The sequence below is a fragment of the Pongo abelii genome, chromosome 5, assembly GCF_028885655.2.
Source record: "Pongo abelii isolate AG06213 chromosome 5, NHGRI_mPonAbe1-v2.0_pri, whole genome shotgun sequence".
Classification (NCBI taxonomy): domain Eukaryota; kingdom Metazoa; phylum Chordata; class Mammalia; order Primates; family Hominidae; genus Pongo; species Pongo abelii.
The window spans coordinates 66222173-66227195 of record NC_071990.2 but is presented as its reverse complement, the minus strand read 5'-3'; positions in this window follow the sequence as shown (position 1 = coordinate 66227195).

The following is a 5023-nucleotide window of genomic DNA, read 5'->3' as shown; positions in this document are numbered from 1 at the left end:
GTGTCCCAGCGTTGAGTGCATATGTATTTGGGATAGTTAATTCTTCTTGTTTAATTGAACCCTTTATCATTATGTTATGCCCTTATTTGTCTTTTTGATCATTGTTTGTTTGAAGAAGTCTGTTTTGTCTCCAATTAGAATAGCAACACCTGCTCTTTTTTGTATTCTATTTGCTTGGTAGATTTTTATCCATTCCTTTACTTTGAGTCAATGGGTGTTACTACATGTGAGATTGGTCCCTTAAAGATAGCATATAGTTGGGTCTTGCTTTTTTATCCAACTTGCCACTCTGTGCCTTTTAATTGGGGCATTTATTCTGTTTATATTGAAGGTTAATATTGATACGTGTGGATTTGCTTCTGTCATCTTGTTTTTAGCTGCTTATTATGCAGATTTTATTGTGTGGCTCCTTTTTTAGTGTTAATGGTCTATGTACTTAAGTGTGCTTTTGCGGTGGCTAGTAACAGTCTTTTACTTTCATGTATAGCACATTAAATTTTCCCCACTTTAAAGAAATAACACTATCCCAGCGTTTCATGTAAAATGATTACACACACATCATTCTATATTATTGTAATAACATTACCATGTCATAGAATTTGAAGGTTTTATTAACTACACTTCATTGATAAATAAAATCTCTAAGAAGTTTGTAGCAAGTTAACGGCAAATCTAGACTAAAATTCCCTGTTGTACCCATTATACATTTATAATAATTTCATTTACACACACTTCTAAATATTTGTGTTGATTCATCTTCCGACATATTTCATGAAAATGAGAGATAAAAGGGGTTCAAATAGACATAATTTTATTATTAGAGAATAATAGAGGTTATATATCTTCACTATTTTAAATCAATAGAGATAGAGACTTAAATGTAGAACAGATAAAATAGAGGAATAAATGGATATGTTCTTAAGGCATAATTGTCTCAGAGTCTTCTTGATCCAGCAGTTTTTCAATGGGGGTTGATAGAAGAGAAAGAAATGTAAGAGGAGGGGCAGAGAGGCAGTGTCTCCCCAGGAGGCATTTTTGACCCACACAATAAATGCATAGAATACAGTGTTGGGTGGGTGGGATCCAGAAATGTGAAACTTTTGCCAGAAACAGGGCAACTCCTAACTCGAAGTTATTGTTCCACTTAAAGTTCCAGTAATACCTCAATACTGGTAAGGGTCTTTTTTCTAACATATTTTAAGGGATATGACTATTTCATCAGTTAGGAATTGTACAAACAATATTTTACCGTATATGATGGCTGTGTTCCTCAAACTATTTATCACAAGCAAGTAGAAAACTTATGAATTTAGATTAAATTTCTTCTAACTTTTTGGTAATTCAAATAACTGGCAATACTTTCTGCCATAATTGCCCCTTCTTTAGTTGAAATAAAAGAAAAACAAAGTTTACATATAGGAAAGGGTTTTATTGGAAAATTACCAGATTCTATAAAGCCATTGTCAAAATCATTTTTTTTGATTTTATTAGTATTATACTTTAAGTTTTAGGGTACATGTGCACAACGTGCAGGTTTGTTACATATGTATACATGTGCCATGTTGGTGTTCTGCACCCATTAAAAATCATTTTTATCTGAGTTGCCTCTATCAGAGTAATGAATCAATGTGGTAGTCTGTAAGTAACAGAAATCAGTCAATAATTCTTAAAATAAGTTAGGAACTCATACTTGTTTTAAATAATGAGATGTACATTGGGAAGTCCAGACCCAAAGTAGCCACAAGTGATTTCCCACTTGTTTCCATATATGTGTTCTGCCATCCTTAGGCTACCATACTTGAGGTGACCTCATGGTTATGAGATAGCCACTAGGATGCCTACCGTCCCATTTGCCTTTCAGGTAGAAAAAAAAAGAAAAAGACAAAATGGCATATGCTAGTTGACTCCTCACCCCTACTTCCCTTTAAGCTTCCAGTTTCATGACCTAAAACTACTGTTAAAGCTCTTTAGCCAGAACTAACCAGTTACAAGACTAGTCCCACTTGTCTAGGGGGCAAGAAATTGCAGTTTTCTTTGCCAGTGCATTTCATTTCCAATAAAATCAGCTTTCTGTTGTTAAGGAAAAAGACAAGAATGGATAAAATATGGGCAAATGGCAGTTTCTGCCACAAGGATTAAGGACAATAATTAGGTAAATCAGAGTAAATGATAAAAGAAAAATGTTTGTGGAATGGGGTAAAGGAGATTAGCTTATTTGGCATGGAGTTCAAGGCCTCTGATGGCCAAGATATGTATAGACAGGCGAAGGCAGTAGCTGGGCAGGTCTGCCAATTTGTTGATATAATCCAAGCAAATAGGACATTTTGGCAGAGGAAATATTAGCTCTAGAAAATACCGTGTTTGCTGTGCTAATGTGAGTAGTTTAATTTGGGATGATAAGGATCTGGTCATGGAATTTTATTCCCTGTGCAACTAGTAACTTACCCATCATAATTATATTTACATCTTATTTTTTATCTTAATTTTATGTCCAGGTCCAGAGGAAACTAAAACATAAAAACCGAATTTTTCATTCAGGAGTTATTAATAAATTTGCTATGAATTTTTGGCATGTTTTCTAAAAGTAAAATGAATTAAACACATTTCCTGAAAAATTATTTACTATCCATCCATATGTAACAATCTTGCTCAATTTCAGACATATAAGTAACAAAGCCAAAAGTAAAACCCATTTCTCTTTCAAGCCAAGTCTATGTATTTACCCACTAAACTATACCAAAATCTCTTCAGGACTTTGCTGAATCACAACATTAATGGGTATGAAATGACTAGATGAGGAAAGTGGGTCAGACTAACTGCACATGACTAGAAGCACATGGAAAACCATGTTTAAGCCTGGGCAAACATCACTATGAATGTTATTAGCAAACTGCCAAGTAACTCAGATGGAAAAAGGTCTTAAACTACAAATGCAGGGACCTATTAAAGAAAGAGGTTTACTTAGAAAAGAAAAAAATATGTATGAAGACCACTTGTGAAAAAGCGATTAGTATTACTTGGGCTTGTCTCAAATGACAACTGAGTTTAGCTACTGATACATTAGCTTGACACTTAAAATTATCAGTGGTACCCTGGGACATCATGAGTGTTTGGGGTTATGTAAGCAATCTAGATAATTATCTTTATGGAATGAACTTTGTTTATTTATAGCAAGAGTACATATAAAGGATTAGGTGTTAGGCCAGCTTCTCACATTTTCACTACTTTTGACCTTATACCATTTCAATAAAATATCTAGTTGACTGGCATTTTCAGAGCTTTAGTGAGAACAGAAAGTATGCTATAAAGAGCAGTGCTTTCAAAGCATGGTTATCATTCCACTGTCACCAGGCTCATATGGGTTGTTGAAACAAAAGCCAGTTAATAAACCCTGGCCTAAATATACTAAATAATAATATCTACAAGTGGACACCAGCAATTTGAATTTCTCACAGCTCACAAGATGATTCTTAGTGCTCTAAAGATTGAGAAATACTGGTATTGGGGATGGACATTCATCTATTACTTGTTCATTGCCTTTATGTGATGGCAGATATGTGGCATTCAAGTCCCTTTCTCAGTGTTGCACACCACTGGGCAGTGTCACTAGTTAACATGGCACCCTTGACTACTGAACCCAGGTTAAGCCTTAGAGTCCTTTTCAACACTATACTCCACTCATCATCCCTTATGTGTTGGTACATGAGTTGAATCATACCTGTCAACTCAACACTGATAATTACTCAAAAAATATTGATAGAACTTGACTAAATAAAGTGTCTACTGTGCACTTACATTCCTTTGGTGAAGAGTACAAGTATGAAGCTCCTTAATAGTCTCCAAACTTAAGGAGATGAATAAAGGTCTAATTTGTATTTTATTTCTTAGTAATAAAGGAACATTTACCCCTAGCCTAAATGTTGAGACTAAGCTCATTGAAACAGCTGTAGCCAGTTGTCAACTAAATTCTCTTTACTATTAATCGGAAACATGCTCCTGAGTCTGTGGAAAGTAGACAGTGTTAGACAAAAGTAAAACTTTTATATTTATTGAAGTCAGATAAGCCTATATAAGTCAAAAGTCTTTAGATTTTAATAGAGTAGGTAATTTCATTGCTACTGACATGTAAAATAAATATACACAATGGGATACATTTGTCGTGCTTTGAGAGATATGTAAATTGTGTGATTTTGATACCTAGATATCAGTTATATTAATTTAAAGCACTTAAGAGCTTGAAATTGATTAATATAATTCTTCTCAACAGATTGTGAAGTAGGAAACCTAAGCCAAGTCAAGGTCGACAATCAATATGAATTATTTGTCATCCTCCATACTCATAATACGAAGAAAAATCACATTGGTCAAGTTTACTTTATACCAACTGCATTTAGATTTTTAGGATTATTATTATTTTAAATGTACAATTTAGGAAATGTCTAAGACTTATATGTACATTAAGAAAAGACTTACATGTACATTAATAAAAGATAGAAATAATATTATTTTGAAAGTGTTATTTTTTAGTATCTCAAAAATACCTTTAAAAAATGACAGATCTTGGCTGTATGGTGGTTCTTTTATTTGTGCCTTACTCCATTTCTATAACTGTTTACCTAGATAATAAGTTCTATAGGACTTTTAACAGCTTTCCAATAATATTTTTAGCAGAAATTATTAGGTTTGTGCAAACATTTTTGCCAAGGGCAAAAACTGCAATTACGTTTGCACCAACTTAATAGCAAAGTTGTTTTATGCAGTTCGGTATTAAGAATGCTAACTGCTACATTTCCATCCCCATTCTTTTAGAACCCACAAATTCTTAGTGACTGCCCTACTGTCAAATCCAGGAGTGGGCCTTGGCTTATACTAATTACTAGATCCCAGGGTGCATTACAGCGGTTGGTCACATAAGGGTGTGTGGTCCAATATGGCTATTAAGACTTGCAATAGTTTTTGTTTTTTTTTTTTTTGAAGTTATCTGTTTGCTCAGGATATGAAGGTTTTTGTCATCTACTTTCAT